The 26,397-nt window shown below is 35.6% G+C and overlaps 1 protein-coding gene and 1 long non-coding RNA gene across 13 annotated transcripts in view; one reads left to right on the top strand and one right to left on the bottom strand.

Moving 5' to 3' along the window:
* The window catches only part of ARL15 (ARF like GTPase 15), a 216,987-nt gene that overhangs the window by 31,376 nt on the left and 159,214 nt on the right, over positions 1 to 26,397 (bottom strand). The gene's annotated exons all lie outside the window — the stretch shown is intronic.
* LOC310889975 overlaps positions 301 to 26,397 on the top strand; it is an 87,858-nt gene continuing 61,761 nt past the window's right edge. The window contains exon 1 of the long non-coding RNA XR_014576954.1: positions 301 to 26,357. This is a non-coding gene — a long non-coding RNA (uncharacterized lncRNA). The remainder of the gene's footprint in view (positions 26,358 to 26,397) is intronic.

Here is a 26,397-nt window from a genome sequence, read left to right as displayed (position 1 = left end):
AAATTTTCAGTGTTTTTCACCACATCTGTTTTCTCTTACACAAAGAGTAAATAATATGTCAAAATGACCAAAGCTCAGTGAAGGAAAATTAGATATCTAAAAACAAATACAGACACATCAGACTGATCTAGAAAAATCAGACTTCATGCTGTAAACATTTTTTTTTTTCCAGCTAAGGCTTTCAGTGTCTAGGTTTCCCTCGGTCAAATTATCTACCTATCCATGAATATCTGTTCTTTAAAGGAAGTGTAGTGTCGTCCCCCCCCCCCCCCCCCCCCAAAGTAAAATCAACCTGTGAAACTCAGTGCCACAGAATATTATCAATGCCAGATGCATAAACATATTCACTAATTAATTTGGCAAGTCCATGGAAGAAACATCCTACTAGACAGAAAGTTATGAATGTAACCTTCATACTCAGGAAATCCCTGAAGAGTACTGGATGCTGGGAGAGGATAACAGGTGAAGCACCACTGCATACCTAGCATGTTCTTACACTCATATGTTGGGTCCAAAACCATTGTCAGAAATGGGACACTGGGAAAATAAGCCCTTGGAAAATAAGCCCAGTGCAGCAGCTCTTAGGTTCCTCATGTGAATGACATTTCTAGTCTTTCAGTTCCAAATTAAAGTTTATATCTGAGATGTAATGCACTTTATGCCATTTTAACTTGTACATCATACATATTTATGTATGTTACATATTGTATCTTATACATTAGCTGAAATATAATGCTAATTAGAATGATGAAAAAAGTAGTGAAGCCACTATTCAAATGACTGAATGAACCTCACAGTCACTCTGTGTAGCTTCACCACTAACAACTCTGTGTAAGGTATTGTTCACCTACAAACTGCACCTATACTAATACAGTATAGGACTACAAATAAGATCTGGGTGAAACTAAACATGAGTTAATGGAAGTTTACTAGGAAGAATATTACAAAATTAAGAAAGTTGGTCTAAATTCTTATCAACAAACAAGACTTTAAACAAATGCCACCCCCCCATTAAACACATTATATTGTTTTGCATATCAAAATGCCCATTCTGTACTCATATTCATAAAATGTAATAATGTTAATTATCTTCCAAAACATTTTTTTTTTTTTAGAATTATTTATAAGGTCCTTTTAATAATTAAAAGTCATCTTGGCCACAATGCAAGTCCATAATGAGACATTTTATAAATACAAAAATTCCTCATTCTTCCTGAGTACAGGAAGTGATGCAGAAATATCTGAGATGATCACAGGAAGGAAGGAAGTCTCTGAACATGGCAATACACAAAAATTGTCAGAGAACAGAGCACCTTGGAGTATGAGTAATTCCAATTACACAACTGCATCAGGCATCATCTCCCATAAGAAAGAAAATAGAGCTATCATTTCCTAAGTAGTATTTGAATATAAATAAAAAGCAACCCTTATAAAATCAGATTCAAAAAATCCAATTATTTCTGAACAAGAAGATTACACTAAATGATAGGAATGGAGTACAGTTTTGATTATCATTAAAATGTAATTATTTTAAAAGAGCAAAAACGCAATCAAACCAACAACTCATACCAAATGTTCGCGTGGGGCTCCACTCCTCTCATGCACTAAGAACTGAAATCATTGTAATGAAGCAGAGCTAAGAATCAGAACTTATGATGTTGGTTTTCAACCTCTTAAGGGGAAAAATAAGGTAGAACCTGAAAGAATTGAATGATATTCAAAGTTTTCCTTTTTCTTTTTGAACGAGGAAGCAAACCAACTACATGATGTTATGAAATAAAAATTAAACAAGATTAAAAATCACTAGGGAAAATATTAATCTCTGGAAGCCAAGTGCAGGTTTCTACCAACACAAATAAATTATAAAAAGCAGGACTGGTAGGTTAAAACATTAAGGGGTATAAATCCCTGTGCTTCAGAGGAAGATGGTGATATTGAGCCTGAATAAATGATATTGTGACAGGGTGTAGTTAGAGTGCCCTTGCATGGAAGAAGGGAACATTCTTCAGGTATAAAACATCAGTAACTAGGTTGCTATATGACAAGCATGGCAGCTTCTAGGTTTCTATTACATACCATTCCGCCTCATATTATTAATGTTACATTGCTTAAAAACAATAGTAATATGTGCTTTAAACTCGTACTTCAGCTAGCTGGCTGTTGGACGTGACTTTCAGAGGATTTCTGAATGCAGGCTACTCAACACAGTGTGAGTGGTCATAAATAGTTTAAGCATCATGCAGGGGTACCAAAGGATATCCACACTGAGATACAAACCAAAGTGGAAGAACTCACATACACAGCACACCCTTTGCAGCAAACAAAGCTCAGACCTGCCAAACTTCCTGGTTGTTTTTTCCCTCACTTTGGGTATAAGGAAAAAAAGGAAAACAAAGGAAAATGTTTCAAATTTACAGACCGGCTTTCTTAGCAGTCAGCCCTGGGTCAGTTATATGGAGATTATTTTCATATGATGGATAACAGAACTAAACTGAATTTATGTAAAGCATTATATATGAAGTGAGACTAAATCTTACATTGTTTTCACCAACAACAGGCTTGGGAATCAAACAGATTAGAAATATTAAGGTATAAAATAAGTCCATGTGATCTTCGGATCTCTGTAAGGAGCAAATGTTTTGCTTTGCTGCAAAGGATTGCTTTGCTGGAGGTATCATCACCAGAACATGATGTGGATTTGTTCACGACATTCCTTGGCCATATGTCCCCCACATTCTGATTTTTTTCTCATTGTGGTTGGTGCATGGGCAGAAAAAAATATGAAAAAATTAAGACTGAAAATCCATGGCTGCCAGAGACGTTTAGGGATGATTAAAATGGTGTTAATAGTCGATGTATTTTCTCTCATGTATTTTTATGTTTTTTAACCCATTCCCCATAATCCTCACATGGCTATTTCAGCACAGTTTCACAACATAGATTTTGTGATTTACAAGTTGTTTTTTGATTATTTTTTTACCTGTCCAGAATGACTTTTCCAAATCACATCATGAAGAGATACTTTTACAAAATACAATTTTGAATTGAAAAGCTCAGAAGGGAATCACTAGAAATGACCACCTTTTTCAGGAGCACCCTTCAGGATATGGAATTAGTGAGTACTCTGTATTTAAAAAAGACTGATTATTAGTTCTGTAGCACTAACCCTTCTTGTGCCACCGTGAATTATTTTGGATGAATTCATTTTGCTTGGTTATCCAATCCCCAGCAAAGAGGAATGGAAATACTATTTGCCTGTCTGTAATGCATAAATAATGCTTATTTTGACCTACCTTTCAGAGGTATGGTTACCCTACTTTCAGCAAAAGACTTAAAATTGAAAGCATCCAAAACAACCTTATTAAAACTTTTGAAAAACACACCTTTGATGAAAGCGGTATGGTATAACAAAATACTAAATATTTAGTCTTCAGCTAAGCAGAATAGCTTTTCAGGTACTTGGAAGAGATGGTGGCATGTTTCAGCAATACACTTTCTAAAGCCTTTGTATCACCATGAAGCATATGGCTAAGACTCAATGCAATGAGATCAGACTGAAGTTCATTGAGTTATACAGTGATCTCATTGATCGTTGATTTTGGAAGACAAGGTTAGGTAGGCTATATTTTCATAGTAACATCTGCAGAGCATTCCAAAATCCTGGCATAGCCAATGACATATAAGTTCCAGGTCTTGTGATTTATCCTCCTCCAGTACACATAAATTAGTATGCGTAGATGGAATCCTGTCACTTGAACTAGAGTATATAATGGAAAATAACTTTAGCTGACAGATTTTTTTCTTCACCTGTTTTTTAAAATTAATTTACAAGTTATTATGATTTTATTCAGCATTAAATCTGTATGTACATCCATAGACATTCTCCACTCATATATTTGGCAGAAATTAAGACAGGAAACAGCTGAATAGGAACTATAGTGCATTTGCTTATTAAATCTCTGTGTTCAGCAGGCAAAACTGTACATAATAAATACTGAATGAGAATAGAATGAGGGCATATTTGATTTTAAAGCGCATAGGCTTTACTGAAGCTCACAGTTACGTGCTTTCATTCCTCAGTTCCCTCTCTATATAAGGGTAGGATCTGTCCTTTCCTTCAGACTGGCCAGCACTGTTTAAGTATGTCTGGTCAAATAATTTCACTACAGCCTTTTCGTGTGACGCTTTGAATGTATTCATAAGTATACATAACTTGCAATGCATTTTGTTCAATTATTTTCTTAATGTATTGGCTTTAATATTCAAATTGGGAAGAATAAAATTTGAAGCAAACTTATTTTTCTGAAAACAAACTTTACTATGGTGTTCCATGCAATCCAGGAAAATAAGAAACAGCATATTCTTCCACCATATTTCCCAGCAGAGCTGAACATCAAAACACCTTCCCTTGCAGTTTATACAAAGGCCAGACACAGAGGCAAATGCACAAAGTATGACATTAGCCATACTAGAGCTATTAATGGAATAAATGCAGCAGTCAAAGACCCTCTGAAGATAAAAGCATCACTCTCTCCCATCTCTGGAACTTTGCCCAAATCACAGTCATATTTTCATATTTGTCAGTTTTTTTTCCTGTAATCAAAGGGTTTCCTTCATAATAGTAAATAAAAATTAAGTGTTCCTTCTGTGCTTCAAAGTAAAATGGTTTCAGTAATGATGCTCAGAGTACAATATGCATCTTTCTAAGGAAAGATTTACTGCTTCAATTTCAATTTAAAAATTTGTATTGCTTCAGGGTTAAAAACACTGGGACATGTAATTATGCAGAAATTAATTTCTTACAAATGAATTGGTTGTTTTTTTTCTAATATCTAGCTCTATGTTTGAAAAGGGACATATTTACAAATCAATACCCAGAGAAAGGGTATATAATGAAGCTCATATTTATAATGTAAACATATGTGGAGTGAATATGTCTTGCATAGTCCACAATAAAATCACATAAAAAACTTCCACTTAGAATGTTAACTAGATTTGGCCTTAAAATCCTTTCTGCAGGAAAAGTAACTGAGCTAGAAAGGACAGTTATGTCAATCACTGATTTGACAGACTGACAGTTACGTCAATTATAACATTCTCAGGTCTTACACATAATCCACAGAGTTTCTGTACAAATCTCATCTATTACTGTTTGAATTAGGACCAAACTTTAAGCAAGATATCTGGTCTAGTTTTTAAAATTGCAGAAGCTTTGACATGAGAACAAGTTACACTGGAACAAAGAGTTACTATGCATCAGAGCATCATGCCGACAATCCGTGCACTTATCCTGGCCCATGACAAATTCAAGATAGTTTACATCCTCTGAGAACTAAGCTCATTCAAATTACTTTGTGTTTGCTAAAGGCTAAGTGGGCATGGACTATCAGCATGAATGAACTGACATGTAGTAAGTTCCTATTCCATTGCCACTTGATTTTTTCCCAAGCCCTAACTGGAGCATGGGAAATTATATCTGTCATTAACACCCTCACCATCATGTTGAAGATTCCTCTTCTATTCAAAATCTTCCATGTACTTACAGATGACAGTACAGTCACTTCTAGATGTTTTATTTGACTAAGCAAGAGACAGCTTCTTATCTTACTTAATATCTAGGGATTTTACTATACCTCAAATCAGTTACTCTAACACTTGACTCTAAAAAGCTGGCTAAAGATCTGTTAGAAATGGGGACAAAAAACACTAGAAAGTATTTGGACCTAAGAAGACAACGCTTTCTTTAGCTGAAATAAGAATGGCAGTACAAGCTTTGGTATTCAAAGTAAGCCCTGCTGTCGTCATTGCCCAAGGAAGTCTGCTGTCTTAAGGCAAAGCCGAATTGTCAGAGAGAAGATAAATATGCCAAAGTTACAAAACTCATCTCACTTTTTCTGTGCTATGTTTCATCTTACCGTGATTGCATATCAAGTGACATTATAAGCTTAAGTGGTATTCTTCATTTTCTATCTAACTTCTCTGTTAGGGGGAAAAAAAAAGAAAGAAAAAAAAAAAGAAAAAGTGTTGCTGGCATATAGTAGACCTTCAAATCTCTTTTGGATTCCTTTTCCACATACTGCAACAGTGAGCTATTTTCCGTCCTCCCACTCTCACCCAGAAGCAAAGTCTGCTTGTCACTTAGATAGCTGCTCATGAGAGAGATAAGTAGTAACAAGTTGTTGATTTCAATATTTAATTTATTGCCAAGTAGAAGCAATAAGCAAAATTCTATTTGACTATGAGCAGTCGGCAGATTAAATACCACCACAAACAAGCCTGTACCCTTTAAGTGTAACTTAACCACACCTTACAGCTCTTTTGCTTTACGCTGCAAGCCTTTACATAATGAATGTCTAATGAAGCTGCAATTTCTTTACACTGGCCTGGACATCTAGATCATTTGTCATAATACAGTTGAACTGTTTCTTGTTTGCTAAATCTACAGTTGTTTATTATTAGCAATTTTGTAGTATACTTGGTGACACAGCATGACCAAGGCTAATCAATTTGGCTTTTCTCTTTCACACACCATTTTTTGGGCCTGAAGTCAGTACCCTCCTCTGATACATGGGTGAAAGGACTTTTCAGATCTCAAAGACTTGCAGAACATACCTAAGAATGTGGATGCAGGGCTTGGATGACACATACTATGTCTTTGAGAGGATTTATCAATCGTTATGCACCTCTTTCTGTCCAAAAGAGTCTATGAGGGAAGTGCAATGTCAGCTATCCACATAAATTGGGACTATTTATAACTAAAGGTAATTATTTTTGATAATTTCTTTCAAAGTTGTAGGTGTGTCTCAGCTATAACACAGCAAGAGATTATATTTTTAAACTATTAGTTTTCTTGTCCTTTCTGAAAGTTCTATCAGGTAATGGATATTATTTTTGATCTGAAATCAAGAATGACGTTTGAGAGTTCAAATGCTTCTCATTAGGTGTATTATTAAATACTAATTATACAGCTTAGTAATAAGCATGAAGCTCCTGAGCTACGGTTACATTCAACACCCAGTGTTCCCTGTAGTTCACCAAAATGCATTAAAGAAAAAACATTTTTACTGCTACCTGGACTAAAGTTAAGATCCTTAATTTTATTTGCAAAATAAATCTATGACAAACCATGAATATGAGCAAATAAGTATTAAAAGTTTGCAGGTAGAAACACTCTGCAGATCTGACAAGAAGGCAGATTCAGGATTGTTAACGGTGTACAATTCTCAGTTTTGTTGTAAGAAAAACAAACAAACAAACAAAAAAACTGAGGTCCACACAATCTCTACAAGTTCTTCTCATTCCAGCAATAAATTCAGGAAGATAAAAATAGGGACAATGAGAAAACTGAAATGCAATATTGATGGAACATTGCCAGTAGCTCCTCTCCTTTAAGTTGTTCAAGCTCCCCTGTTGCTCACTGCTAGAATAAACTGCCTAGACAAGTTCGAATCCTTCAGGTGTTCTACAGGCCAAAGACAATATTTTAAGTATTGCTGCAAAAAAACACCAACTGTGTTATTAACTTACGATTTTATCATGAGTCTCAAGATTATTTTTTTCACACCCCAGTTTCCAGAGTCATGCAATGACAAGAAAAACTCACCTGTTATATTAAATGAAAAGGGCTGTTGGAGATGCAGCCAGCTAAATAATCAGGCTACCATGTTCCTTAACAGCTTTGGGTTATGAAAGGTATTAAAATTCACATCAATACAACGCATGATACAGATATCTAACCACAAGTAGACAAAAGAGATCTGCACTAAACAGTGTTCAACTCTCAGTCTCCTACAAAAATACAGATGGAAAAATGTTTTTTGGCCATTGCTGCTACTTGATCATTGCCAACAGCAAGGAATCTAGCAGGATTCTTAACTCATGAATACTTCACCAAATTTTCTGGTAGTTTTCCTCAAACTAGAACCACTATTTTCTTTCTTTTCTTTTGACTGAGCTTCTGCCAGACAACTTACTTTTGTGCATCAACCAGCCCTCAAAAATATAGTGACAGACTGCTCAGACCATCTCAAAAAAAACCTCATGTTGATAGGATTCTGACAGCAACAAGCCTGTAGCTCTCTATTCCTGATGGATTTTTGATGCCAGAAGAGTTCCCCTAAGGAAGAAGAACTTCTTTAAACTCCCTGGGGGAATGTTTTGCAGGAAAGGAACATTTAAAGTCAGATTTGTCCACTGAATCAACAGTTAAAAAGTCTGTTCGAACACTGTAAGAAACACATGAAGTACAGCGCAGCCAAGTAACTTTACTTTATAAATCATATCGTTTTCATTTCCTGAATTCATAACCACAGTGATGCAATAATGGAAACTTTTCTGTGTTTATAAGTTAGATGACCCACAATCGTTCCCTACAGTAAGCACTAGTAATTTCTGACTATTCAAATAATTGTTATATTCTATTGCTGTGATTTGCTTAATATTGCAAGCCAGTTTTCTATTTAACAAACTGTATTACATTGGCAACAAGATTTCTTACCTTAGCCAATGGTATTGGATGTGATTAATTTCTAACATTCTTTTGGAAGTCAAAATAAACATCTACTCAATTTTCTTTGTTTGCCATCTCAACATCCTAAGCAGGCTGGCCTTCACACAAATTCATGTTGGTTGTCCCTAATTAACTTTTTCCTTTTAAAATGTTTGAATTACATCCAGTTAGATTCTTTCCCTTGAAATTCCCTTTCATCTAACACTAATCCTCAATTGCTATATTTCATTTAAATGACAATATCACATTATATTTTAAATTAAACTTTCAATTAAAACAGGCTGTTCAGACATATAATAAAAGTCCTTGATGTGGCAAATAAAGACAGGAAAAATGAGTATATCCTTTACAATACTCTGTATATAAAGTACTGTGTGATAGGATAAGATCTTAAGACACTGCCACATCTGATCAAGAAAGTTAATATGTAAGGTTGTAGAATATTTAGAGCGATTGCTTTGGGATATTATTTTGTGATCCTTTTCTTCTTCTTAAGTTACTCTAGTCAATATTGTTGTTCTGGTTAGATGTAGAACATAATTTGCTCTCTCAGCTTCTGCTATAGACGCTTCACCTATGTAATTACCAGAACTGCTGAAAAGATACCTGGCAGATTTTCTCAAAGACAGCTCCTTGGAAGGAAAGTAAACCTGTGCATTTCTATAATAATACACAAACTAGCTGTGCAAGGCTGGATCCTATTCTGCACACTGCTAATATTTACGCATCCGCTTCACACCTTCAATGTAGTAGCTGCTTTCCAGACACTTGAGAAGGGCAGCCTGTATCTGTCAGATGACAGATCAAACTAGATGTGCCATTTAAGCAAAATAACCACAGAATGGCTTCCTGGAAGTAACAACCATGTTACAAGGCTCAGCGAATGAGATGCAATGAAGTTCTGTCTATACAATCTGCTTCATCCATTTCTTTTCATAATTAACTGTAATCTTTGCATCCTATGTCTCATACTTAATTTGTTTAATTGGCTGATGTCTAGGATGGCCTCCAGCTGTCTAGACCATTGAACTAAGAATGTAATCCTTCACTAGCTCAAAGCATGCTGCCCAAATTTTTGGTCCCGAAGCTTTATATGAGCAGTTATTCGCATTGCTGTCTAAGTTTGTCTTTAATGTATATCCTGTTCTACTTGTTTTAATTGCCTACCTTTTATTCTATCCAAGAATTATCTGACTACTATATTTACCATAAATATACATCTGTTTTGCCAACAATTACATTTTTTTTTGTGTGTGTGTATCTTCTTTTATTTCACTTACAAGGCATATTTTATGTCCTTCCATGATATTAATTATATCATTGTGTACATTTGCTTTAGTACAATGAAATATACACACCTTCCTTCCTCTCTCGCATCATATTTTTTGCTTACTATGTGTGTATGACTCCATGGTATAAGAGTAGAAAATTTCTGCATGTTTCATCTTAACTTTTCCATGCACTGTCACGGCTGGACATTTTACAATGTGTATATTTACTTTTTAGAGTCAGTTCTCTGTTGCATGAACATAAATAAACATTTAACCTAGATGTCTAAGAACTTGGTAGTTTTGTAACACCCATTATCATACATGTTGACTTTCTCTGTCAAAACACACCTTTTTACCATAGTTCCTAAAAAACTTCATATATTTTCCCACCTTCTAACACATGAAATGGACTTGGACTGTGTACTTGTGGCTTGGGGTATATAATCCAACATTCTCACGGCCTCATTTCACAATTTACATCAACCAATAGTTACTTTGAAATGCCAATCCCTGAACACTTAAAAAAGATTCTGTGATAAAGATCTAAGGCAAATTAGTTGTCTCCCTCCCTCCTTTTCCCTCTCTCTCTCTCCAGCTGAAAAGAGACTTCATCTGTCTGACTCTATCCCCCAAGTAATTTGGCAGAGGAGACATGTCTCCAACATATTAAACCTCTGAGTTTCATGAAAATGAACGAGTGTGCAGAGGATCGTAATCCCATTAATGGACCCACGCTCTAAAAGAATGCAGCCCAGATCCAATCCTCATTAGTAACTGGAGAACCCACAGAGGAATGTAACAGTGTACACGCTTTAGCTACGGAAAAGCCTCAGATAATCCTCAGATCAACTGTAAGACTCAACTCCATTAGAAGTCCGTACCTTATGGAACACTTCCTTCCAGAGTCTGTCTCATCTTCTCAATGTTAATGTAGCATCTGAGGATTGCTCATCACCTTTTTTATTTCCATCCTTTCTGTCTGCCTATCTATACTGTTGAACAATTCGAAAGTTTATTTTCTATGATTTGTGTATCCATGAAGCCAGTTACCCTTCTGTATGTCTCTCCTTCCATCACTAAGCAGTAAAACCTCAATCAAGTTTATAATCAGTTTTCTTTCTGCTTGTTTTATCCTTTTGATGATATCTGCCAGATCTCTTTATATCCTTCTCCCCCAAACTCCCCACAAGTTCAGACTTCTGTTTTATCTACATTTTCATACTTCCCAATTACATTTACCAGATTTAAAATCTATCTGTACATGTCCCAGAGAGCCCATCATTTTTTTCTTCCAGATTATTCTTTCTATTTGATCCTTCCCACTCTTCCGTTATCTCCATATATTGTCAACATCTTTTGGACAGCCTGTAAAGGGATTACTCACTTTCATGACATTGTTATTTCTACTTACTTAAAAGTACAAGCTTACCACATGTTAATTGTGCAATCCTCCTCCCTTCAGTTTTAGTCATCTCTTTCTTCTTTCTTGGGCCTCTGCGTAGAGTTATTTCCTCTTTACATTTCACATGTTCTCCTTACTAACTTTTTCAGCTAAAAATTCAGACACTACCAGTAAATAAAACTAACAAGACATGTCCCATTCCTGTTAAGAAAAAAAAGCTCAACCTCAATCCAATACTGTATCCAAGATACAAATTATTCTAGTGAGGTGAATGGGGTGACGAGGTATTTTAAAAAATAGTGTCTACAAATATCCATGCTCAAATAATGAAGGCAGAGGTGTAAATCTGAGCAAATTTCTGAACACAATCAACTGAAATCCATAAGAAAACCTAAATTATTTACACTCAGTCAATAGTAACATCTGAGTATAAATATAGGAAAAGAAGCCCTCAAGTTTTATGTTATCCTCATACATAATTATCCTCAAATTTCTAGAAGTTTACCACTTACTTTCAGAGTCAATCTTTATGAAGTCAGTTTAAAAAATAAACTGCACAAACAAACACACACAGAATAAACAAACAAAACCAAAATGTCTCCTATCAACACAAAGAAGACAGGAGATGAAGTAGTGGCATGCAAAACACTAAGTCTCTAACCTTCTATAAAAACATACATTTGATCAAAACTGCAAAGGTATTTGAATTGTAAAGGATGTGATGAGAAGAAAAACTGGAAAAATGTTCAAAGTCCCACCACAGCAGTATTGGTAAAGTAGTCAACAAAATATGGACTACAAAACTCAATGTGATTTTTTAATATATTTTTGTAATAATTAGGACTATAGAAAAATAACTGAAAGTAGCGGAGAACCACAGTATTTATCTCAGACTATAGTGAATAATCATTTAAATTAAAACATTGCAAGAAGAAGATTTACCAACATCATACTAGAAAACAGGACTATATTCAATACCAGTTCTGTTCACAGAATTTGATGTGTCTACAAAAGCACAGCCCTTTATAAGAATAATTTCTTCCATAAGGAATACTGGGTTTTCAAATCTGAAGTTGCAAAGTGAAACTACAACAGTACTCCTAATTTCTCTCTAAAAAATAAGCCATTTAATACATGACAAATATGAAATTTGTTGCCTGATTCTAGAAGAAAACAAAACAAAACAAAACAAAACAAAAACAAATGGTGGGATCAATGTATGTGGAGATTACTTATGTGAGCAACAAGTATAAAACCTGAGATCCCTCATCTGCAGCTCTATGAGGGCACTTAAGCAAGAATGGAGCAAAGAGCCCTGTATGTTAACACAGCTGGCAGTGAGATGTCAAGTTCCCATGGTTTAAAGGGAACCAACTGGGAATACAGTGAAGGAAGGAAGCTGCAGATAAATAAGCATAAATAAGAGTGTTCAGACATTGAAAGAGCTTGCCTGCCTATAATATCAATCAAAAGCAGTTTCAGGACATAAAACATGGCTGGCATGCAAGTCCTTGTAGCTCTGAATATTGCTACCATACTTTGAATTTCCTTTGAATTAGGGGGTGACTCCCAGTGGCTGCTGTTCAAGATTCAAAGCTTTATTTAGTTTAGATAATTTTCATGTATTTTTTAAGGCATCTGAAGTCCCCCAAGGAAAAATTGCCAAGTATACTAGTCAGTTCATCATCTGGGCTCTCTACCATATGGAAATACAGATAGAATCTAAATGGGTAACTGACTTTCTCCAGGTGCTTTTGGAGTTAGTCTTGAATGGTAACAAACTATTACTGATTATCATGGTGAAAATAATGGGCAGAAATAAACTAGAAAGAAGAAAATCTTATGCCATCAACACCAGCACTAATAGAAAAGACAAATACTTCAGAATTGTGCCTGTTTTCAGGAGCTGCGGAGTACTACATACCTGTATTTTTAGGCATCTAATGGGTATTTTCCAATTGAACAACCTGGCAATTACTTTAGACCTTTGTACATTTTCCTTAAATTTCTACACACTTGGACCCAATGCAGAACTCTCTTTCTCCTCAAGCCAATTTCAATTTAAAGCTACAGAAGAAAACGGTTGCCAAATATCAAACAAGAAGAAAATGATCTGCAGTAATTATTATTAGAATTACTTTAGTGCAGCTCAAGAAAACTAACTGCTATCAGTTTTGGTTGTTTCTGAAGAGCTGTAAGTAGCTAGGAAAACACTACAATGCATTTATTATGAACAGAAAGAACATAAACATCACTCTTCAGTCTTCATAGGGGACTGTTTTGCAAAGTGTCTTTCTGTGGCTCTAAAGTGGACAATAGAATTAGACAATGCCCCTTCATCTGCTAAAACTGTATCTTGTTTGAAAAATATGCACGTCACAATAACTCAAGTTGGTGGGCGTAGATTTTTTTCTACAGACAGATAATGTCTATATGGACATCATGAGAAGCTGGCATTTAGATCTAAATCCTAAATTCTATGACATATGTTTTTATTTTGAGTTTTTCCCCCTCCTTGACTCAAAGCACTGGCAACAGAAACTGCATCAACAGATTTTTGGCATAGCCATGACAGATCCCACATTACAATGAAAAAAAATCCCCCAAAAACCGTGTGTGACATTTTCTTTTTGAGACCAATAAAAGTCCAGTGTGTCAAAGATACGACATCTCAGATTTTCAGTATTACTGAATTGAATGCATTAAAAACCTCAAAGTCTTGAAAGGTCTAGTAAGATTACAGACCAAAGATTTAAGATTCAGTGGGATCATCAGATTGTCTGATTTCACAATGTGCACAACATACTTGTAACTGGTAAATCATGGACCACATCCTCCTAGGATTCAGAAAACTGACGGTAGAAGATACGTGCAACACTTCTATTTCTCAGAGGTACAATCGGATACTATCCAAAAGTAAGTGTTAGGCATAGGAAGGCTGGAAGAGAAACAGCAGGGAGAACGGAAGCAAAGTAATTTAACATACTTTCAGTAACGTTAGCATTTCATGTCAGCTTATTGTACAAACACACACACAGCCATATTTTAGGTTGCCATGGTAACGGGCACCAGATTAAGAAATTTTCACCAGATTTAGTTTTTTGTTTGAAAAAAAAAAAAATCATGACTGTCACGAATTCCCTGGTGTACTCTCTATATCACATAAACAGAAAGCCAGGTCAGAAAACGTGTTTAAAGTTTGGGCTGTGTATATTTGTATATGAATAATCCAAATCTTTATCCCAAAGTACTTTGCCTGACCCTTAAAAATTGCTGTTTAGTTTCACAAACAAACTGCTATTGTTTCATAAGTGTAGAAAAGAAAGATATGAGCACATAGGGGCCTCTTTCAGAGCACATTCATCACCTAGAAAACCTTCCTAGTGCTGTAAGAAAAATGGACCAGGACAAAAGGCATAGCTGAGAAAAGCATTCTGCATGTATGTGGTTCCCCTCCATGAACCAAAGTGATGGCTTTTATCAGCAGTCAACTGTTGACTATGAGCATGTCAGTAAAAGAAAAGAAGTAAAGGTGCCTAGGCCAACGTTCTCTACAAGCATACAATTGCTTCACTGCAGTGTTTCTCAAACTGTGAAAGTGCACGGCTTTTTAGCTCATTAGATCACACCTGAGGAGCCATATACAAGGGATGACTTCCAGGGTCACAACATTAAAGACAGACATGAACAGAAGTGTTTTTCACACCACCCTAACTTCTATATTTAAAATGACAAGAGAAAAATAGTCATTTTGGTTATGTTCTATGTTTTTTTTTGTTCTTTTTTTTTTTTTTTTAACAATACCATAAAACATTTTTAAAGCCTTTTCTAACACTCTACAGGCAATTTTGAGCCCTTTTATGTTCCCATCAGGAGCAAAAGCATCGTCTAGGAGTGTTTGCACTGCGCTAGCTGATATGTCAATGTCTAGAGAACCTAACACTACTCAGAAATTTTTCTCTGTGAAAAGATACCCCAAACAAGCACTTAACTTACCTATCTTTGCCTTATTTGCTCATTTCAGATAATTCAAAATTCCTGGAACATCTCACTTCCAAAAAAGAACTGAAAACAACGTTTGTACTTATGCATTACTATAACCTCAAGTTTTGTAGTTAAAACTTATAGAAGTGCTGTAATAACTATATTGTCAATTGTCCAGCACGAAATTCTTTACTTTGTTTTGTCAGTATTATTACTTTTTTAATTAATTCATTCAAAGACAGTTCTGGACAGTTTTTTGTTTTTTTTTTTTCATGTAATTGAAAAGGGAAGCACTATGATACAAAGACACTGGAAGACAGGCAATCTTATTTACAAACACTGATAATTAGATTTTAATAGTGCTGACTAATCTAGTTAGATACCTTTCATTTATTTGCATGTTCCAGTCTTACTTTACATATGGTATAAGGGTAATAAACTTAAGTCAGCATACAGACAGGTTAAGTGGATACACAAATGAATATCCATGCAATGGCAAGATCAGTTCAGGGGTGTAAGAAATATGTGACCAAACATAATCATATTTCCAGCATGCCTAACAAAGTGTCTATCATGATAAAGGATAAAAAAACTTACCTTAACAAAACTAATTCTTCAAAATGATAACTAGTAATAAAAAACTGTTCGGAAAAACTTTGTACTTAAGGAAAAGAGACTGAAGATTTACTCTCAATACTATATTACCAAACGTTTAAAAACCCAAACCAGTAACAGTGCATGTAATTTGAGCAAGATCTGTACAAGTTGTACCTTAAAGTATTTTCATGCTGTATAAAGTAATTCTAGAAATAGCTGAGAGAAGGTCCTTGTTTCTTTACCATGCTCTCTAGATCCAATTTATTCAGTTTGCAATCATGAGCTTAAATTCCAAGGATTCATTCTCTATGCTATGTCATGAAAAACTGAAGCTGAAAATTCAGTCTGAGCATTACTCTAACAGCAGCTGCGGTTACTTCAATTCAAAAAGGTAAAGAAGGAGACATTAAGTTTAAGGTAACAGGAATTCCAACTGAGGCTGGAATTTAACAGCTTCAGTATTATTTTTTCTTGCTATCCATCAGTCATATTCCCTAAGATCTGTGGCAATCTTTGTCAAGTGACTGACCTTTGGTAGTACAAATGTCAAAATGGAAGTCAGATTTGTGTTGATCCTGTACAGTTAACAGGAGAAGCAAACAAAGAAAAGCTGTGTATTTTATCACAGGGGCAAGCAGATGCAACACTGAGTACATATATGGAATAGATTTGTTGAGTAAGGTGACATTTTTACATAGTCACTTTTCAAAGTAGAACTACATTTTAAGGGCTTTTGCATATGTTTTACCTAGAGACCTCTGTGATGAAGTGCCAATATCAACTTCCCTTTCTCTTTAGTTGCCAGTTTTATTTGATTTCTGTCTTTAGATATGTGCCAACCAGTTTCAGCTTGTTTAACAACATTTTTTTTAAATCAGCTGCCTTGCTGGAATGTTGAACTGATGCATGTGTGGGTGTGTTTTAATACATGCAAAAAATACATTAAAGCAATATAAAGGGTTTGGTTTAAGCCTATAAAAGCAAAGACATTAAGCAATAAGGCAAAATACTGAAGCAGACACCTCTTCCCATATCGTACCTTAGAAAAACAACTGCCTAACTTGCAGACAAAGTGTTAGGTGGAAGTGTTAGTGTTCATTTAACGCACAGGGTTTATATGGTCACACTGTAAAACTAATAGAATATCATGTGCCACATTATTCTTTAATAGAAGAAGTTATGTTTGAAAAATATGTCATCTTCAAATATCATTATATATAATAAAATTATGTAATGCAAAATATTTGATGACTGCTAGTCTGAAGTTCTTTCCAGCTACCCTATTTAGTAATATGTTAATGACATGAGCGTAATCGAGCAAAAGAATAAGACCAGTACGTCAGATTTGGATATACTAATCAGGGAACCAAAGCTGCATACTCATCTGGGGAAGCACTACGATTTCTCATTTCTTGACAAAGTGGGCTTCAGGCACAAAAGCTTGCCTGTTTGTTTCAGTGCTAGACCTCTATGTTACCCTAACAAGCAATTAGACATCCCTTAGGAAATTTCATTTGTGTTATCTGACCACTGTATTATATAGTATCTTTAAATAAATAAATAAATGAAAATAATTTAAAAAAGAAATCAAGAAAGCAAGCCATAGGATGGGAATAGTTGGTGGGCCCTTAAATAAACCTAACAATAGACATAGTTCTGCAACAGCATACCCTGCCACCTAACTACCTAAAAGCGGTGTTCATGCTAACTTTAAATTATTGTACTTAGCTCAGCATCAAAAATTCTGGGAATTCCTGAATTGTGGAGCTCCCAGCTCAGCTACTGTTTTACAGCTACTTCTGTAGGTCCCACAGCAATAAACCATGGAGGTTCATATAACACTAAACAACAAATTTTACAATGTTGCTTCTAAAGACATGCTAGTTTCCAAGCAGGCCTCTTTTGCTTATTTGGATTACTTTTTGATAACTGATAAAATACCAAACTGATGTAAGACTCATCAGGAGAGAATGAAAGAGAAGAGTTAATGGAAAGTTTTGGGGAAATGCTTTTAAGATTTTACAGCTGTAACAGTCACTTCAGGACAACTGAATGATTAACATCACTTCTAGAAAGAGCAGCTCTTTGTCTAACTCCTATCATTTGTTTGGGTGTGACTTCTAATCTGCTACCACAGTAGCAAGCTCTTTTGCAAAAATAAGTACAAATACACTCACTGAGTGTTTAACTGCTCCTAATATAAAGGGAATGATGCTAAAGAAACGTATTCTTTTCTCTGAGGTCTCATTGTGCCACATCTCTGCTATCTGAATATTTTCTCTGAAGTATGGTCAGATGCTTCTGATCTTCTCTAATGACTTTGATTTGCACATTTTTTCCAATATCTCTTCTGTAGCAACTGTCTGAAAGAATCAATGCAAATTCTTTTGTTGCTTTAAGGGAATTGCCCCAGTTTTCACAGGAAAAGTAAAAAAAAAAACAAAACACCTGCCTAGTCTGGACTTTTGGACAATCACCACTGATTGATTACACCTGCTTAATCTGTTTTAATGATTTTCTGTGGGGAGAGGAGGAGGGTCCTGCTATTTTTAATAACTTTTCCATTATGTGAAAGGAATTAATTTATTTTAATTAAACTCTTTCAGTAAGTAGGGTGTATCTTGCAAAGACAGTTTAAGAGTCCTCCAACTCAGTAATTCTGCTTGCCTCTGCTTGCCTCACTAGAAGAGTGAATATGAGGGGAAATAAATGATTAAGCTTGTCTAAACCTGATCGAAGACACACGGACAAAATGAAGTGGTAGTCCATGGACTGTTTTGTTGTTTGTTTGTTTGTTTTCACTGGAAGGCCGAAGGGGATGCAAAACAACTAGTAGTTGGTCCAAATTGGCTAGCCATGTTTACACACCTTCATTTCTGTAAGAAACAGAAAATTCCCCCAAACAATCCTTAGTAATTGTAGACACTGAACTAGCAAGTTGAAAAGATAATATGCCAACAAATGAAGTGTTAATCATAAAAAAGTTGTTTACTCTGGCCTGTTAAGAGTAGCAAAGCTCTCTGGACTGCTATTTTTAAACACCTGAGCACTCAAAACATCATAGTGCAGCTTAAAAATAAGAGAAATTCCTGTAATGTTACACACCCATTCAGATTCCTTGTATTCTTAGTTGCTGCTTGCCTTTACTGATCTGGGGTTCATTTTTTGCAGGCCAGTTTAAATGTTTTTGGCAAACTGCAGTATTTGATGAGTGTGGATGCACATGCCACAGCTCTGGCATAGTGGCGGGACGGTGGTAAGACCACCCTGGTGTTATGACCAGCACTGGGCACATTTGGTTCTTGAACCTGCTCAAAGGAGCAACCACCCCAGACCAGGCACTTGTCCACCAGCACACTCCCAAAAGATGGATTCGCAGATGCCCATTAACCACTGAACAAATGTCAGACCTCTGAGTTCAGCTCTGTACACTGATGGCAACTTAATTCTGCACTGACTTTTGCATGATATTTGAAAATTTCCTGCCAATTTGGACACGAGTCTCAGTTACTTGGGCACAATGCTTTCTGCATCATTCCAGCATTCAAAGGCACACACTCATCTGACCTAAAAGCACTAAAATGAAGAATTTTGTCACCAGAGCTATAATTTAATTGAAATCAATTACAAAGCCTCACAGAGAAATCCACTCTTCTCTGATAAAGACAGCAGATCAAAATGGTTTTTGATCCATCATATGTCTTGCCATAGGTGTTAGAGGACAACACTGTCAATTCACAAAACAATCGTCTGTTACATTGGTTGATTGTAATTTGATGAAACTACTTCACCATCACAATTTAAGACTCATTTCTCTGATAATTACACTCCTTTGACCAAGAATATGGTCACTCATCACTTAGTGTTAAGAGTAACTGAAGCCACACTCAACCTCTCTACTGTTGAAATGTAATGTCAAATGTAACTTGTACTGTATTTATCCCAAGAGCAGTATTTAATCCTCATGCAAATCAATACATTTATTACTATTGTACTAACATTACTGCAAACAATATACCTGTAACAAAATAAGAGATCCCAGATACAAGAATTAAAAACTTAGGTTTCAGATATATTCTACTCCTGGTTATGCCAGACCTACCAATACGAGAAAATGTTCACCACAAACAACATTTGGGTGTGTTTTTTGTGTTTTAATGCAACACGTTATAATGAATTGACATTCAAATGGTCAACTTAGTTTTCCTTAACAACAGATTACTTCTCAAAATTACATTTTTTTGCAATAGCATGAACTAATTATATTGATTTATGCTTAATACTACACTACATAAAAATACACCAATTTTATATGACAGAATGCAAAAAGCAGGGAAATAAAAACCTGAAATGGTCATGCCATGCAGATTCCTTACTTTTTCTAATTTATACTTCTGCCTTCAAAATATGTAGCTTATACATTAAGTTAAATAAATAAAGGTAGATGAATTAAGACCTGATTTTATGGATCTCAAAAGTGAGTTTACGTATCAGCAACTTGCCTCTTCTTAATGAATACAAGATACGTCCCACCTGCCTCCATGGACACCTTATTTTGATTCTTGAAAACAAAAAATATTTTCAGTTTCAGCAGAAGATATTAGGCACTCATAAATTTTATTTCTATTGGCCAGGTTTCTAAAGCAATGCACTTAATTTTGAAAACTCCGGTCATTGTTATTCAAACATTTTTTTTAACCAAGTGGCAAATATATTGAACAAACTACCGAAGATTCATCAGGGTCACACAAAAAAAGAGCTGCAGGATGGATTTGCTAAAAAAGGAAATACTTGGAAGGGGTGGAGGGGAAGAACCTCCAGAAAGAATGAGAGTGAACAACAGATGGTAGATAAAGAAGGAAATAATCCATGAAACCTCTCTGCATAAATAAAATAAGACATACTTTTCCATGCAGGAGCTCATAGCACTCTTCCTACTAGACAAAACATTGGCATTGTAACTGTGGCGGAAAATTAACAAAACCAAACAAAACAGAACAAGCCTGAGATCAAGGTACTCAGCACAGACTTGACTGAGAGTCTCAACTGTAAGAGGACAGCATTTAAAAGAGCATACTTTCCTCTGAACAATAGTATTTTGGAAACACTTCCTCAAAATTATAGTCAAATGGTAAAATTTTATTAGAAAGCACATCTTCTTAAGACAGTGGATAACTCAAAAACATTAGCTAATTACAAATTAAATGTACAGAAGCAAAAACTGTGTCCCTAGGGACAAAAGTACCTGATGAGCTCTTTGCATTACTGCAGTATGAGTAGTAAGAAAGAAATGTTACCTGTCCTCACAGATAGTGATAGTTTCCATGTTATGGTATTTTAATTAAAAAAAAAAAAAAAAAAGAGAGAGAGAGAGAGGGAGATCTACTATTCGATAATTTGTTGAATAACAGTTTCACAACACTACCAGATGTAGTTTAAAAGTCCTATTTTTATTGACACACAATAGCAGTGTAACAAATTTTAAAACTATGTATTTTTAATTAAAGAAATATTCTTTGGTTTTCAAAGACAGACAACTTATTTTTGGGAAGACTAAAAAAAACAACTTCAAACAATCATGTCTTTATATTTTAGGTAGTGGATTAAAATACAGTCCACATAATGACACAAGTGATTCCTTTTTAAGGAAAGTCCATTGGCTGCAGCAAAAAAACACACAAAATATAGGTTATAAAAGTGCAATGGGGAGAAGCAGTGCCCCCACGCTAGAGGCAGTGTGCCCGCCTCCCCGGCTGCATGCCCGCTGCACGCAGCCTTTCTGGGAAGGCAAAGGCAAATGGAAAATATTACCCTTACGGGGATGGAAGAACAGAATGTCTGGGGTAAAACTGTTACAAAAAGGAGACAAAAACAGTAAGTAGCAATTATGTAGAATAACCAGAGAGCGGCAGAACTCCCTTAGCTTCCTCAGGACCAATGTGGGTGGTACACTGGATTTAAAAGTGGAACGTAAATGTGATTGAAAGGAGAAATGTAAGTCTCCTCCCTTAGTTTTCAGTTGAAACTCCAAAGCAGATATAACTGAATAGGTAGGGCTTGCAAGGATGTATAGATCAACAGCTTGTGAATCATGCTCATGATATCAACACATCTTAAAACTGATTACAGAAAATCTAAAATATATTTTTAAAATCAAAAGACCGAAGAAGAGGTGATATAGTCATTAATATCAGACAAGCATCCACACTTTCAGAAAGTATTGTGTAGGAAAATTTGGAATATCAGTAACACAAAGTCTATATATAAAAAAAGCCAGATCTCCTGGCTTACACACCTGTATGAGAACTGTATCTGTCATCTCACAACTCACTACCTAAACTATCCAGCCTGGACCAATACAAAGTCACGCAAAAACTGGTTTAAAAAGAATAGTCTTTCCCAACTTGGAAGTGAAACAAATTAAATCCATATGCTTTACAAGAATCAAGTGGTTCCATAAGCTGCTGAATGAGTAAAACTCGTTTTTCTGCAAAATACAGATTTGTACTTTGCACTGATTTGTTGGTATCTAGCATAGGGTGAATTTGTGCATCCTCTTCTGCCACAGTCATTGCATTATCAAGGTCCTTGCTAAATTTACAGAATTTCTAGCAGATGCTAGAAGTTTTTTCAGGAGAGTTTAGCAATGTTGAAAGTTTCAGAGGTCATTGTTAGCAGGGCACTCAGACAAGCATACACATGCAGAAAGCATGATTACATGAGCTTTGTTTTCTTAGGAAACCATGTTTAAAAACAATTCCTCAAAGGATACTTATTTTAAAACATAATGATAAAGAAATACCACTTCTGTACTTCTTTCATAACAAGAGTTATTTCTTTAATAACAAGTTCCTACCAGATTCCTGGGACAAAAATCTAAAAGCAAATTTTAGGGATTAGTAAATTTGAAGTAAAAACCAAAAACAAAAGAACTTTTTCTGATTTTCTGGGGCCTGAAGTATTTAATTTCAGAAATAGAGGAATCATTAAAATTCCTAATTCTTTTGGTATCCCAGAACCCAAGTCCCAAAATTGCAGAGAGGAGTCCCATCTCCTCTCTGCACTCAGTTACAAAGGATTACGTGGAGAAACAGAAGTTTTACACAAACAAACAAACAAAAAGGTTCTTCCTGGCCCTCTGTTAATTAACTGATTGAAATAATTCTTTACAGAATCTGAGAACTCCCTTATCAAACATCCTGTAATTAAATCTTCAGTCATATGGTGACCTTCAGGTGCACAGAGGAAAGCAAAATTGTATCAATCACTGAATATACTTTACACCATAATGATCACGTTTTATTTACTGGACAACTGTAGGAATATGAAGAGCTCACAATACTATAATCAAGAGCTAGAACTACTTCTTTCTTGACTTAACTCCAATACTTGGAAATTTAATAAAAGATAATTCAAGAACTGAGATTGTGGTAGTCTCTGCCACAAAATTCTCATTCCCAGCTGTTTTGAAAAAAATGCTAGCATTGGTTTTAGGTTTCAAAATGTAACATTTCAACTACTGCTTGAATAGCTTTGTTTCATCTTCAATATTATCTTACTGTAGAGAACACTAGAACAATCTTTCCAATATTTGGAGTTGGACTTGATGATCCTTATGGGTCCCTTCCAACTCGGGATATTCTATGATTCCATGATTCTATGAAAATAAAATAAAACAAAATATCAAGTTTTCAGTAGCTGCACCGGTTTCCACAACTCATAACTGCAAAAGTTTTGTTTGTTTGTTTTTTTAAACAAAGAACTATTCCAACATAATTATTTGGGTGACTTTATCAACTTAATCCAACACCAAAGTAGTCCAAGTTTCTTGACCACCAAAACCCCATACGGAGGTAATGATGGAAGAAGAAACAGTACGCAGTAGGTACAACATCCTAACTAAAAACACATCTGCCAGTAGCATGGTTACAACTGCTATGAATCCAGAAGCAGCAGACACAGTTCTTGGAGCAGACAGTGACATGTTTAGGCGAGGTTCACTATAGTTGCCCAATTAATCTTTTAAAAAGTGTCAACAACAAAATAGTTAACACATGAAAGTATCACATTAAGACTGCTAAAATACAGATTGTCATTGATTGTAATTATTAATAACTGGAAATATTTAGTATTGTTTAAGGTTTAATCTATTCCCTTCTACCTCAAAAAAATTTAAAAAAAAAAAAGTGCTAGAATCAAAAATTTTAGATATTTATTTTTTGTCTTAAAAAAAAAAAAAATCAGTCAGCTGCTATTGGTAAGGATAACAGCCATAAGACAAGAGGATGCATCTACATAAACAGAGGCAAGCTCAATTACTACTACTGTAGTAATAAGAAACTCCAAAATACAGAAACAAATAAAAGAACTATCCAGAAATCACAATCCGAAATCTGGGGGAAAAAAATGAGAAAATGACATTGACCCCTAGACAGCATCACCATCCTACTAACAGAGGAGAGGAGGGTGTCACTTACCAGTGTGAGCTAGACTAACATGAATAATTTTATTGGAGGTTTGACTGTGTAGTCTCAGCTTTAATTTTTCTTTCTCCTCATGGCAAGTGCAGTTGGTCATATCAGCAAATTCTTTCAGAACATGCTTCACACACATATTTTATAAATCCAAGGAACTCAGAGCAAAAATGTGAGAGAATTCATGTTTCTTATAAGACAACATAGGAAGAGGAACCAACTAAAATGTTTAGTATCTTAATGCTCACCTAGTATTATTTTTCTTCTGCATAGGAAATGAGATTCAATTACACATTAGGAAAAGTTTGTGGGCTGATTTTCTAAAGCAAGCAGTTTGCAACTTGAGACACTAAGCTTAGAACTGTATACTCATGACAATGGCTTAACAAAGGTCAAGGATTCAGATAAATTCTGCACTTTTGGCATAAGAATTAGGTGTATTAGAAAATATTCGAAAGGACTTCAGTCACTCATGCTCAAGTAATCTCAATTTATAGTATTAAACACATGTATCCTAGTATCTTTAGTAACTATGTTTACATAACAAGCATGCTCTGTCTGTCACAGAATATTATAAAACTACTATTACTTGTTCAAGGATTTCAATTCCCCAGGAAATTATATGGGGCCAAACAGTATTATACCGTTTTTCATAAGCGTTTATGGCAGAACTTCAACTACTTTCCTGTTAATGAAGTGTCCAGAGTTTTTTCTTTCTGTGTTTATCTTTAAAAGATTAATTTTCAGAAATTAGAACCATGTGACAATAATGACTTCTGCACACTGTCAGAAGCTAAACACAGTCTTTATAATGAGAGAGATTAATATTAAGTTTTGCCAAACTAAATCATCTAGATTCATGAAATTAGGAAGTTTCCTCAATCAGAGTCACAAATGCTAAAGCCTTTATCAAATAGCCACTCACATTCCTAAAAGCCAGAGAATACCTATTCCATAAAACCTCTTTTTTCTTTTTTTCCTAATTTGAAGTCTGATCAAATAGCAAGTGTTCACTTTCTTACTAATAGGTCAATACTACAACCTCTTCAGCTTAACCAAATCATCTCCCGACTGCAGGACCTTGAGCCCTAAGGATTTTTGCACTCCTTTGAAACACCACCAACTAAGACTATTTTTAAAGGACACCATAAATAACAGTAAAGCCTTAATTCCCAAATGAATAGCACTAAGTAAAATTTTATTGGGCCTCCTAAATTCACGATATAGTCACTGACACAATTCAGGGTGTCTAGATTGACAAGGAGGTTCAAACTTTTACTACATGGAAAACCCATTATTTATTACATTTTAGAAACACACACACACTACATCAGATCCACACTTAATTCTACCTACACTCAAACGTTGTCATGACAATATTTGCACATTGCATTTTAGCAACTGGCAAGTATTAATGCAGATATGTGGAGTGCGCTTGGGCCTTCTCACTGCTCATCTCAAACTCACTAGCAAAGCAAAAAGCTCTCCTCTGAAGAACTCTCTCTGCTCATTTATACATATACAAAAGCCCAACGCGTAGCACATTTAAGATATAGTATGTACACTATCTCAGAGAAGCTAGGCACTACAGAGAGTCATCTGGATGGCTCTTAAACTCGCTCTCCCAGATTTTGCTGAGTCGCCCACAGGTGATGCAGAAGCAAGTGTGATTATGTGCAGATGAGGGAGGCAAGGGAAAGGATTCACTACAGTTAGCCAATTTTTTTTTTCTCCAGAATGTTTTGTTGCCTTTGGTTTTTTTTTTTTTTTGAGGCGAGTGCACAGGTGCCAACTTTTTAAACATTGCTGGAAGACAGCAGCAAAACTGGAAGCTGCTGAACTTGCAAGCGTGGCAAATTGCGGTCGAACACTGCGGTGCAGGGCTGCAGGGTGTCCTCAGCTGCCGGCGAGCGCCGTGTCCCTGCCAGGGTGAGGGAGGGAGGGAGGGACGGCCAGCTGCGGGAGGCAGCCCGGTGACCACGGGGCCGGTGCTGCCTGCAGCTGAGCGCTGTGAGAAGATGACTGATTCCTTAGCCCTGCTGTCATCACTGCCTGTCAGCTCCTTCCCTCAGCGTGCCAGAGGTTTCCTCTCCCCACAATCTGCTGGCATAACTGCTTGTGTAATTGTTTGCTAACTTAGTTCAGTTAGAATGATCTGGG

Source organism: Anser anser (assembly GCF_964211835.1).
Source record: "Anser anser genome assembly, chromosome: Z".
NCBI lineage: Eukaryota > Metazoa > Chordata > Aves > Anseriformes > Anatidae > Anser > Anser anser.
Note: the sequence above shows the minus strand (reverse complement) of the source record. Positions and strands in the feature narration are given on the sequence as shown.